Source organism: Eriocheir sinensis, unplaced genomic scaffold, assembly GCF_024679095.1.
Source record: "Eriocheir sinensis breed Jianghai 21 unplaced genomic scaffold, ASM2467909v1 Scaffold909, whole genome shotgun sequence".
NCBI classification, from domain to species: Eukaryota; Metazoa; Arthropoda; class Malacostraca; order Decapoda; family Varunidae; genus Eriocheir; species Eriocheir sinensis.
In genome coordinates this window covers 16,002-29,850 of record NW_026112285.1, presented here as the reverse complement: position 1 = coordinate 29,850, position 13,849 = coordinate 16,002, and the positions used below count along the sequence as shown (strand labels likewise).

At 42.5% G+C, this 13,849-nt stretch overlaps 1 protein-coding gene across 1 annotated transcript in view; it reads left to right on the top strand.

Annotated features, from left to right (window-relative positions):
- Window positions 1–13,849, top strand: part of LOC126994888 (neogenin-like) — a 30,515-nt gene that overhangs the window by 11,689 nt on the left and 4,977 nt on the right. The window contains exon 10 of the mRNA XM_050854155.1: window positions 1,939–2,119. The gene's annotated coding sequence lies outside the window, so the exon portion shown is untranslated. The remainder of the gene's footprint in view (window positions 1–1,938; window positions 2,120–13,849) is intronic.

Sequence of the window (13,849 nt, the reverse complement as noted above, 5' to 3'; positions counted from 1 at the left end):
TACCGGCCTCTTGCAGACTCCTGCGTTCTTATGTTCTTATGTTCTTATTATCTAACTTTGCCTTGCCACACCTTAACTTTCCTTAGTTTTTCCATACCTTACCTTACCTGACCTGACCCTGCCTTGCTTTACCTTACCTTACCTTACCTTACCTTACCTTACCTTACCTTACCTTACCTTACCTTACCCTACCTTACCTTACCTTACCTTACCTTACCTTACCCTACTTCTAATTTTATATTGGTGTACATTATCTAACTTTGCCTTGCCACACCTTAACTTTCCTTAGTTTTTCCATACCTTACCTTACCTGACCTGACCCTGCCTTGCTTTGCCTTACCTTACCTTACCCTACCTTACCTTACCTTACCTTACCCTACCTTACCTTACCTTACCTTACCCTACCTTACCTTACCCTACCTTACCTTACCTTACCTTACCCTACCTTACCTTACCTTACCTTACCCTACCTTACCTTACCTTACCTTACCCTACCTTACCTTACCTTACCTTACCTTACCTTACCTTACCTTACCCTACCTTACCTTACCTTACCTTACCCTACCTTACCTTACCCTACCTTACCTTACCTTGCCATACCTTACCTTACCTTACCTGACCTGACCTGACCCTGCCTTGCTTTACCTTACCTTACCTTGCCCTACCTTACCTTACCTTACCTTACCCTACCTTACCTTACCTTACCTTACCTTACCTTACCTTACCTTACCTTACCTTACCTTACCTTACCCTACTTCTAATTTTATATTGGTTTACATTATCTAACTTTGCCTTACCACACCTTAACTTTCCTTAGTTTTTCCATACCTTACCTTACCTGACCTGACCCTGCCTTGCTTTGCCTTACCTTACCTTACCCTACCTTACCTTGCCCTACCTTACCTTACCTTACCTTACCCTACCTTACCTTACCTTACCTTACCTTACCCTACCTTACCCTACCTTACCTTACCCTACCTTACCTTACCTTACCTTACCTTACCCTACTTCTAATTTTATATTGGTTTACATTATCTAACTTTGCCTTGCCACACCTTAACTTTCCTTAGTTTTTCCATACCTTACCTTACCTGACCTGACCCTGCCTTGCTTTGCCTTACCTTACCTTACCTTACCTTACCCTACCTTACCTTACCTTACCTTACCTTACCTTACCCTACCTTACCTTACCTTACCTTACCATACCTTCCTGTATGTCACATTACCTTACTTTCCCTTACCTTACCCTACCCTGCAATACCATACCATACCTTACCTTACCTCACCTAAATCAACCCTTCCTTACCTTACTCTACCTTATCAAGCATTCTCAACCTCCATTCCTTACCTTAACTAACCTTACCTTACCTTACCTTACCGTACCCTACCCTGCAATACCATACCATACCTTACCTTACCTCACCTAAATCAACCCTTCCTCACCTTACTCTACCTTATCAAGCATTCTCAACCTCCATTCCTTACCTTAACTAACCTTACCTTGCCTTACCTTACCTTACCTTACCTCCTGAAGTTGATCTCCCCTGTGGCCATAAATAAGAAGTATGAGTGTGGCAATCTGTTTATGAAGGTGATTTTTTTTAAGTAAGGGCAAGTTCTGTACAAACCCAGAGCACCAAAACTCTCTCAGTAAGGGGCCAGGGACTATCTGGAGCACTCTGGGTAAGCACAGCAGTGTCCTGGACAGCAGCAGCCGGCCACTCCACCCGCAGGGAAAGGTGTGGCCTGTGGGTTATAAAGTCACCCCTAGAGTACCTGTGTGCTGGGGGAGTACTCCAAGATGGCACGTCACTTTCTTCACAGCCAACACTGACAGCCTACGTCTCATTCCTCCACTCTTATATCGTGCTTGCATCAGTGGTTATGACAACTTTAAATATACAGGCTTAAACTCTAATGGCTCTGTGTTTCCGGCAGCTGAAGATCAACAGCAAGGAGATGACGGCGCTAGACCAGATGCTTGGGGCACTCCTGGAGGCTCTGCAGGACAAGGCCAAGGAAACAAAGAGTGGCCAGGCTCTGGGACCGAGGCACAGAGAGCCAAGACGGCCGAGGGTTTATCAAGACTGACAACAACGTGACGGTCAAAGTGTTAGAGGTAAGAATCTTACGTGATGAAACATTGTGGAAGCCTTGCCAGAGTATACGGTCCCACAACATGTCCTGTAGCTTCTGAATGAGTGCCTTCAAGCTCTGGTGCTGCTTCCCTTCCTTTGTTATGAGTGTTTCCATACTTACTGCTCAAGATCTTCAACACAAGCTCATCCCGGTGGCCTCCAACTCTCTAATTCAAGAGTTGTAGTGTATCTAATTCTTCCATTTCTTGAACAACTTGATTTCTGGTATTCTAGCACTTAAGTACTGTTACTAAAAGACCTCTTGAACTATTAAAGTTGATACCCTCTTGGCATCTCCTAGTCTGAAAACTCACAGTCCTTTCTTCCTTCCCATGACTTAAACTTCTTCAGAATGGGAGTGCCAAAAGTCTTCCAGTCTCCCCTGTGGTACATTATCTCCTCCCAGTCTTCATCACAGTCCTTTCTTCCTTCCCATGAGTTAAACTTCTTCAGAATGGGAGTCCCAAAAGTCTTCCAGTCTCCCCTGTGGTGCATTATCTCCTCCCAGTCTTCATCACAGTCCTTTCTTCCTTCCCATGAGTTAAACTTCTTCAGAATGGGAGTGCCAAAAGTCTTCCAGTCTCCCCTGTGGTACATTATCTCCTCCCAGTCTTCATCACAGTCCTTTCTTCCTTCCCATGAGTTAAACTTCTTCAGAATGGGAGTGCCAAAAGTCTTCCAGTCTCCCCTGGTACATTATCTCCTCCCAGTCTTCATCACAGTCCTTTCTTCCTTCCCATGAGTTAAACTTCTTCAGAATGGGAGTGCCAAAAGTCTCCCAGTCTCCCCTGTGGTACATTCCCTCCTCCCAGTCTTCATCACAGTCCTTTCTTCCTTCCCATGAGTTAAACTTCTTCAGAATGGGAGTGCCAAAAGTCTTCCAGTCTCCCCTGTGGTACATTATCTCCTCCCAGTCTTCATCACAGTCCTTTCTTCCTTCCCATGAGTTAAACTTCTTCAGAATGGGAGTGCCAAAAGTCTTCCAGTCTCCCCTGTGGTACATTCCCTCCTCCCAGTCTTCATGAGTGTCACCTTCTGTATAACGTCATGTTTTCCCACAGTACTCACCTCCTGCCATGAAGTGTCAAGGTGCTCGAGAAGGCATCAGTTTTCTTCCTTTTCCTCTTCTTCTTCTTCTTCCTTCCTCTTACTTCTTCCTTCTTCCTTCCTCTTACTTCTTCCTTCCTCTTCCTTCTTCCTTCTTCTGTCTGTTGTCACTTCCCAGGAACACCTTTGGCCAGGGTCTCGCTTCCGGGTACAAGCACAGGAAGTTTTTTCCTGATTTTTCCCTAGTTTTTTTTTCATTTATTTCTTTTTTTTTATCATTTCTTCTTTTCTCTTCATGTTTTTTCTTCATTTTTTTCTGCTTTTGTCTTTTTTTCTTCATGTTTTCTTCTTCATTTTTTTTCTGCTTTTGTCTTCTTTTTTTCTTCATGTTTTCTTCTTCATTTTTCTTCTTATTCTGCTTTTCCTTTCTATTTTTTCTTCTTACTATTATTCGTGGTCTTTTTTTTATAGTTTTTGTTTCTTCTTCCTTTTCTTCTTCCTTCCTCCTTTTCTTCTTTTTCCAGGAACAACTTTGGCTACACTTGGAAAAGACTGTCACTCCCTACACTTGAACATCCCTAACGCTAAGTAACCCCTCAAGCCTCTCTCCTTCCCACCCCAGCAGCCAGATGGCCCCAGTGGTCTCATTACTGCTGAAAAAGACTCTACTTACATTCACATCCACAATGACTTAAGTAGTGCCTGAAATCATCCTTTTTTTTTTTTCTACAGTGCTTAAGTACTCCTAAAATCCCTCTTCCCCTTCCTGCCTCTTACCTTTCTCTTCTCTTCCCATCCCTTCCCTTCCCTTCCCTTCCCTTCCCTTCCATATCCTTCCCTTCTCTTCCCATTCCCTTTCTGTTACCCTTCCCTTCCCTTTCCTTTCCTTCCTTCCCATCCTTTCCTTCCCTTCCTTCCATATCCGTCCCTTCTCTTCCCATTCCCTTTCTGTTACCCTTCCCTTCCATTTCCTCTCCTTCCCTTCCCATCCTTTCCCTTCCCTTCCCTTCCATATCCTTCCCTTCTCTTCCCATTCCCTTTCTGTTACCCTTCCCTTCCATTTCCTCTCCTTCCCTTCCCATCCTTTCACTTCCCTTCCCTTCCATATCCTTCCTTCTCTTCCCATTCCTTTCTGTTACCTTCCTTCATTTCTTCCCATTCCCTTGTGTTACCCTTCCTTCCATTTCCTTTCCTTTCCTTCCTTCCCATCCTTTCCCATCCTTCCCTTCCATATCCTTCCTTCTCTTCCCATTCCCTTTCTGTTACCCTTCCTTCCATTTCCTCTCCTTCCTTCCCATCCTTTCACTTCCCTTCCTTCCATTTTCTTCCTTCTCTTCCCATTCCCTATGTGTTACCCTTCCTTCCATTTCCTTTCCTTCCTTCCCATCCTTTCACTTCCCTTCCCTTCGCTTCTTCCTTTTCTGTCCCTTTCCTTTTCCTTCCTTCCTTCTTTTTCCATCCCTCCTTTCCTTTGATTTCCTTTCCTTTCCATCATTTCCCTTCCTTTCCTTACATTCTATTTTCTTTCCCTACCTTTCTCTTCCCATCACTTTCCTCCTCCCTTCTGTTCCCTTCCTTCGTTACCCTTCCTTTCCCTTACCCATCTTTTCCCTTCTCTTCCTTTCCTTTCCTTACATTCTATTTTCTTTCCCTACCTTTCTCTTCCATCACTTCCCTCCCTCCCTTCTGTTCCCTTCCCTTCCTTACCCTTCCTTTTCCCTTCCTTCCTTCCTTTCCTTACCCATCCCTTACCCTTCCCAGCCCTTCCTTCCTTCCCTTCCTTCCTTCCAGTACCCACAGTTACCTAACACCTCAGAGCAAAATTATTAACTCCATTTCCACATGCTATTTAGATCTCAATACATATTCATGGATAACCTAACACTGACTGGCCTGGAGGACTGGACTGTGATAGTAATGAATTTATTTAGGTCTCACAAGCTTGTACAAGTAATAGTGATTTAGTCCAGCAGTTACAAGGCTTAGTGGTAGTTAAAACAGTCCTGCCATATGTTTTTAAGGGCTGGAAGCTTATTTGTTGCTTGTGTGAGGAGTTGTCAATGTATTTCTAACAAGCCTATACAAGTAGTAGTGATTGTAGCCCAGCTATCACAAGGCTTAATGGTAGTTAAAACAGTCTTGCTATATGGATTTCAAGGGCTGAGAGGGAGCTTGTTCCTTGCTTGTGGTGTGAGAGAAAGGCTTGTCATTATATTATTTTTCAGGTTATTGACGTAGGAGTGAGCTAGTTCAGTGAATACAAGGCTTGGAAATAGTTAATAGGTGTTGCCATAGGGTTTACAAGGGCTGGGAGCTTGTTCCTTGCTTGTGGTGAGAGAAAAAGAAGTCTAGTGAGTTGTGTAAGAAAGGTCAGATGTTTATAAGATATGTTAAGCAAAAAAAGAACACATGAAATATGATGAAATTAATTTATAGTTAATATATCGTTTACTCTAAAAACATATATATATATATATATATATATATATATATATATATATATATATATATATATATATATATATATATATATATATATATATATATATATATATATATATATATATATATATATATATATATATATATATATATATATATATATATATATATATATATATATATTAGGGAGGCGGTGGCTGAACAGATAGTGAGACGGCCCCGCGTTCAGGAGGACGCGAGTTCAATCCCCGACCGGTGCCACCAAGCTGGGATTTTTCAGCCGCCGCCGAGTGGTTTAAAACTACCCACATGCTGTCCAGAAGACCACCTATCAACCCGGACTCTGGATTCTAGGATTAAAGATGAGCTCCGGGAGGGCAGCATGAGCCAATGCAAGATGGTGCCACTATAAACACTCACCTGCGCCAGAACGGGCTGGGCCGACCATCAGGCCCCACCGGGAAGAAACCTTGGACCGACCATGAGGGTCCACCAGGAAGAAGCCTACCGGCGCAATAGGCAAAGACGTGAAATATATATATATATATATATATATATATATATATATATATATATATATATATATATATATATATATATATATATATATATATATATTTTTTAATTTGATTGCCTTGTGCGCCGGTAAGCATCTTCAGTGACCTGATGGTCATGGTCGGCCCAAGGCATCTTCCCGGTGGAGCCTGATGGTCGGCCCAAGGCTTCTTCCAGGTGGGGCCTGATGGTCGGCCCAGCCCGTTCTGGCGCAGGCGAGTGTTTATAGTGGCGCCATCTTGCATTGGCTCATGCTGCCCCCCGGAACTCGGTCTTGATTCGCTTGGACGGCTTCCTCTAGAGTCCGGATTGATGGGTGGTCTTTAGGACAGCATGTGGGTAGTTTTAAGCCACTCGGCGGTGACTGAAAAATCCGAGTGTAATGCGAGGATTCGAACCGCGTTGTCCATCACGCAGTGAATATGGGCCAGTATGCTACCATACATACATATATATATCTCTATATATATATATATATATATATATATATATATATATATATATATATATATATATATATATATATATATATACATATATATATATATATATATATATATATATATATATATATATATATATATATATATATATATATATATATATATATATATATATATATATATATATATATATATATATATATATATATATATATATATATATATATCTCTGTGCTAACTACTGAATTATCAATTATTGTACCTGTTGCTCTTGAGCTTTCGGCTAAGGCTTTAGGCTTATCAAATAGCCTTGGGCTATTTCAGAGGCATTGTCGAAACCTCCACAAAGTGTGAGAGTGAGTCTCATCTCAAAGGCCAAAGTGTACTCATCTCCTGAGGGTTCGGCTAGCAGCAACAACAACTCTCACGTCATCAGCCGAGTCAGTGAGTCAGTAACCACTTACAAAGTGACCAGTGAACTATAGGAGGTGAACAATACTATTTTTCTCATATCTCATCATTTCTGTGTCCATCTTATCTTTTCATTCATCCATTCATCAGTGATTATCATCCATTTATTCATTGGTGGTGGTTATTATTATTTATTATTATTGTGTGTCATTTTGTCTTTGGTTTAATCTTCGTTTTGGTATATTATCTTGTTATTTTCCATACTCGTATTGAACTATTTTGTGCTTAATGACCTTCACACCATTTACTTGATTTAAACGACCATAAGGTCTTAAGAGCAAGTAATGTAATTACTCTCACTTGCTACAGGTGTTGTTAATATTGTTGTTTCTTACTTATACATTAAATTTATGTTAAGGACTATCTTCGTATTTTCATCACCTCATTTAATGTTCGGGTAACCAGTTTCTTAAATTATCACCCTAGACAAAACTACTTTCTAGCTCTTAAAATTATATATATATATATATATATATATATATAGATCTCTATATATATATATATATATATATATATATATAGATATATAGATATCTATATATGTATATATATATATATATATATATATATATATATATATATATATATATATATATATATATATTATATATATATATATATATATATATATATATATATATATATATATATATATATATATATATATATATATATATATTTATACTGGACGGGCGGCAATTGTGAGGTTTCGACCAAAAATGACGTGCATTAAATATTTTTTAAAAATATTGATATTTAGAGGTCGCTCAGTGAGGTGTAAAATTGTGATATTTTTTCTGATTTTTTTCCCCGTATATTTGTTAAATATGTTTCGTGTTCAGTTATCGTGTTTAAATATTAGGATATGGCGATTGTTCTATGTTCAGTACCAATTGTTCGAGCTTGAAGGTCATTCCTTTCTAGGTCCCCCTCATTCTGTGTAATGAGTATTAGCCGCTCAAAGGGCGGGGGTGTCATGGTCGTCAATCTCCCTCTCAGTGTCGACTAGTGTGGGTCTCATAAGACCTGCTGACGGTAGGAAGGACCTTCGGTGCGCCTCTACAACTTGTAACAGATACTGCTTTTGTCCTTCATCCTTGGTTAGGGCCAAGTTATATGTCTGCATCATAGCAACTCCGCGCTCCGCGAAGTCGTTGACAACTCGAAGGGCTCTGATGCGGCGTTGGGCATCCAAGCCGGATCCTTGTTCCAGGCAGCAGGGTCACTGGCGAGAAAGGTCATATCGATGCTCATGAGCTGCAACAGCTTCATTGATCCTGTTGTCACGAAGTCCGCGATAGTCTTATTGGTGAAGGTGGCTTCTCTGGTGTCAACTGTGGCTCGACGTGGAGGTCCTCTGAACCTTCTTGCTCCTTGGAGCCTTCACCATATCTCGTTTTGTCGCTAGGCTAACGTTGTCGTCGAAGAACGCCAGAGCTACCAACCGCTCACTTAAATACCACAGGTGGCGCCCCAATGTCGCAGATGTGGCTTTCGCCACATCCGTATCCGGGTAGGCCAGCAGGCTTTTCAGTAGGGCTAGGTCCTGAGCCGGAGCTGACGTTGGGCATGGAGCCTTGTACCAGGGGGCCACATAGGTGGAGACGCTGAACTCTACGAACCGCTTGATCCTTGAAAGCTCCGCTCGTGTTAGCTGGAATTTATCTTGGTCACGGAACAAGAACACCTTCACCGCATAAATGATTTTTGCCATCCATCGTGAACGATGTAGAGCACCAGGGCGGGTGATACGGATGCCTCGCTTCGGCTGGCCACCAAGGACGATGATTGAAAGTTCAAGTAACTCACGGTAATCGTCTCGTGGGTGCTGCCCGTCGAGGAGGCGCTGAAACTCCACCAACAGATCATCACGTCGCTCACGGAGGTTTTGTGACATTTTGTCCATCTCCATTGCCTTCGGTGTCGTCCTGTCCAAGTATTCCCACTTTCCTTTGAACCTTTTGAAAAGTTGAATTTCAGGACCGCTAGAGGGTCCAAAGCAAGTGAAGAACGCCTTCTCACAGATTAATTCGTAAATGTGGTGGCGACAGGCAAGGTGGAGGACATCACGCCCTAGTCGTTGCTCTACAATGGAACATGCCCCTGCTGACAAACCAGTGTTTGAATCGGTGTTGTCAAAGGAGAGCAACCACCCGATTCTCAACTCCCCAATCTTCGAGTGTTGTTATAATGGCGTGAGCAGCGGCCTGTCCGGTTCCATTGGGGAGACTAGGCACGGCGAGGAGCTTTTCCACTCCGTCTCCGGAAACCAGTACTGGAAGACGGTCGACGGCTGGGCCTCCATCCGCTGTGGGGATGATCTTACCATCCCAATGAACAGTGAGCGGAACGGACGGCTTGAAGGATTTCTTGATCTCCGCAGCCGCTACAGCGCGGAATTTTCGCCGATCCCGTCGGAAGGACTCACGATTTATCACGAGTTGGTTGGGATCGTGTCCGAGGCTTCGAGCAGCAGCACTGATGAGGTGAACTGCGTCACGGTCGGAAGTCAAGGTCCGATCCAATGCGGCAGACAAGTGACTGTCCAGTACCTTCTTCCACGATCGCGGACGCTTAGACGGGGGCATCTGGGACGCAGATGGACCAGCGCCTTCATCAAATGGTCGTTTTGGGGAGCACGTTGAACTTGAGCTCGATGAAAGTTCGGCCGTTTCATCCACCTTCTCTTGCTCTTGAAGAGCCTTTGTCACACGGCGTTGCTCCTCTTCTTTTCGTTTCTTGCGTCGAGACTCTTGCTTTGCCAGGGACATGTCCCTTGAAATCATCGACCCTCGCCTTCCTTCCTCCCTCTGAGCCTTCAAAAACTCCCGATCTTCTTCCAGCGTGATCATCGACATCGCATTTGCGTGAGCAATGTCGAAAAGATTTTCGAGCGAGTCGACGAACTTTCGCTCATTCGCCTTTTGGGTCGCTGTTGCTCTGTTCTTGTTCTTTTTCAGTGCCACCCATTTCTCCTACAAACGGATGATATTTTCTCTTGCTCGCTGCGGCTTCTGCATAGGAATTCGAGCGCGCTTCCAGAATTCTTCCACCACTGCCATAGTATCCACTGCTGCGTCGTTCTTGGTCTTTCTCTGTTGCAGATGGTGATATAGGAACACCTGCAGCACCTGCTTCTTTGACGGCAGCTTAGTTCCAGTGATGGAGTGCTCCAACGAGCCAAGTAAATAAACCTCGGTCTTAGATCTTGTAGATGCCATTGCCACGGTGAAAAGAAAACAGTAGGCTAAGGCAGTGGAGCGCACGCTGTGCAACAACCGCCCCGCAGTGACGCGTGTAGCTGACTGAACAACAGCTGCACAGCAGGGCACACTTGTCACTCAACACTGCCCCAAAACATACAAGAATTGAACGTGTACCGTACGCGACTTACTACGCGTTTTATACGAGTTATTATGTTCGTGCCAGGTTTGATGTTTGAATTAACAATTATTATAGAAGGTATATTATACAATATGCAATATTATCTGGAATACTATCATATTTGAATCTTGCATTAGATTCTCTCAACATCACACACTTTGAACGATATTTGCAAAAATAAGGATTTTGACACAATTATTCCAAACTTTGACCTCCTTGAGCGACCTCTTGATATTAATATTTTTAAAAAATATTTTACACGTTGCTTCTGGTCGGAACCTCACAATTTGGCCGCCGTCCCAGTAGAAAATCGAAAATTCAATTTAGTGTCACTAATATATATATATATATATATATATATATATATATATATATATATATATATATATATATATATATATATATATATATATAATATATATATATATATATATATATATATATATATATATATATATATATATATATATATATATATATATATATATATATATATATATATATATATATATATATATATATATATATATATATATATATATATATATATATATATATATATATATATATATATATATATATATATATATATATATATATATATGTATATGTGTGTGTAATTCACCACGGCTTGATCACAAGTTGGACTCACTCTCGCCAGCAGGTACCCTGCCGACATGAGCAAGTGCTCATTATCGTTGATCTCTGGGTACTGCCAAGACCTCACACACCACACACCCCATCCCCCTTGCTCAAGGGGGGACAGTAACCACTCCTAGTCAATGGAAAGAATTCGGCCTAAGCGGGGCTCGAACCGCCGCCTGTTTGGCCGTGAAGCCTTGCAGTGCAGCGCTCTAACCGATTGAGCTACCAAAGTGGTGTGTGTGTGTGTGTGTGTGTGTGTGTGTGTGTGTAGTGGTGGTGTTTTCTAGCTTATTATTTCTATATTTGTTTATTTTTGTTTTTGTAATTATTATTATTAATATTTTTTGTTATTGTTTTTGTTGAGGTTACTATTCCTTTTCCTTGTTGTGTTTTCTTTCTGCCTGGGCTGGGATGTGAACCCTGGCCTGTGTGTGGACTCAGCCCGGCACGCTGGCCACTGCACGGCATGGCATTTGATGTACCATTGAGGGGCCTTAACCATGTAGCTTAAGGGCCATTTTCCTACTTATACTGGCCTCATGACTTGCTTTGCCTGAATTATAACTGCTGAACAAGCCATTGTCATTGTGGGACCATAACTTAGGAGGCCAATTTGCCTCTTACATTATTTTTTGAGCTGTTCTAACTCTGTCTAGCCACACAGTATTACCAGAACAATAAATACTTGACTACCTTCTGGGCACGACATTGTTGGGCATAACTAAGCTTCTTTTTTCTCCCCTTCACTGGCAAGTTTTGAAACAGCCTCCTCCTGCCTGTGACTTGACCTACTTCAGGAGCAAGACACCTCCAGGGGAAAGAAATTGAGCCTCTGTCCTGTTTTCTTTTGCTACAGCAGTGCACAGCAGGCTGGTTTGTCATGTCCTTTTTCTTCCCCATCAACTGCTTGTGTAAACATATCTTACAGGCTTGTGTATCCCTTGTTCCACCATGGAGTGGCTTGTAACACCTTTCCCTTCCCTACAGGACTGCCAGAACCATAACAGTACTGCCAGGCTTGTGTATCCCTTGTTCCACCTTGGAGTGGCTTGTAACACCTTTCCCTTCCCTACAGGACTGCCAGAACCATAGCAGTACTGCCAGGCTTGTGTATCCCTTGTTCTACCATGGAGTGGCTTGTAACACCTTTCCCTTCCCTACAGGACTGCCAGAACCATAACAGTACTGCAAGGGTTGTGTATCCCTTTTTCTACCCTTGTGTGGCTTTTAAAACCTTTCCCTTCCCTACAGGACTGCCAGAACCATGAAATTACTTCCAGGCTTGTTTTTACCTTGTTCCTTTTTTTTTTTTTTTTTTTTTTTTTTTTACAACAAAGGAGACAGCTCAAGGGCAAAAAAAAAAAAAAAAAAAAAAAAACAATAATAAAAAAAAGCCCGCCACTCGCTGCTCCCAAATAAGAATCAAACGAGATGGCCGAAAGAAGTCAATTTCGGGAGGAGAGGTGTCCTGATACCCTCCTCTTGAAAGAGTTCAAGTCGTAGGCAGGAGGAACTACAGATGCAGGAAGATTGTTCCAGAGTTTACCAGCATGAGGGATGAAAGAGTGAAGATGTTGGTTAACTCTTGCATAAGGGGTTTGGATAGTATAGGGATGAGCATGAGTAGAAAGTCGTGTGCAGCGGGGCCGCGGGAGGGGGAGGCATGCAGTTAGCAAGTTCAGAAGCAGTCAGCGTGGAAATATCGATAGAAGAGAGGCAACATCGCAATGGAATTTAAGAGGTAGAAGACTTTCAGTAGGAGGAGGAGAGCTGATGAGACGAAGCCTTAGACTCCACTCTGTCCAGAAGAGCTGTGTGTGGAGCCTCCCCACACGTGAGATGCATACTCTATATGGGCGGATAAGGCCCCTGTAAATGGATAGCAACTGCGCAGGGGAGAAGAACTGGCAGAGACGATACAGATCGCCCAACCTCGAGGAGGCTGATTTAGTGAGAGATGAGATATGAAGTTTCCAGTTGAAATTTTGAAATAAGGATAGACCGAGGATGTTTAGTGTAGAAGACGGTGACAGCTGAGTGTTGTCGAAGAATAGGGGATAGGTGTTTGGAAGATTGTGTCGAGTTGATAGGTGGAGAAATTGAGTTTTTGAGGCATTGAAGGACACAAGGTTCCTTCTGCCCCAATCGGAAATGATAGCAAGGTCTGAGGTTAAGCGTTCTGCAGCCTCCAGCCTGGAGTTGTGTACTTCTTGTTGAGAGGGTCTTCTATCTACCATGGAGTGGCTTGTAACACCTTTCCCATCCCTACAGGACTGCCAGAACCATAACAGTACTGCCAGGCTTGTGTATCCCTTGTTCTACCATGGAGTGGCTTGTAACACCTTTCCCTTCCCTACAGGACTGCCAGAACCATAACAGTACTGCCAGGCTTGTGTATCCCTTGTTCTACCATGGAGTGGCTTTTAACACCTTTCCCTTCCCTACAGGACTGCCAGAACCATAACGGTACTGCCGGGAGTGTCATCGGGAGAGAGAGAGAGAGAGAGAGAGAGAGAGAGAGAGAGAGAGAGAGAGAGAGAGAGAGAGAGAGAGAGAGAGAGAGAGAGAGAATTTGCAACCTTGTTTCTGTTCTGTATCATTATTAGAACATACATGCATACATACATGAATCCATATAACAGTAAGACATTAGTCCCAGGTCATGCCATAGTGGTCAGTAATAAGACTATTTAGGTGTATCATAGAATGGAAGCAACACTATCA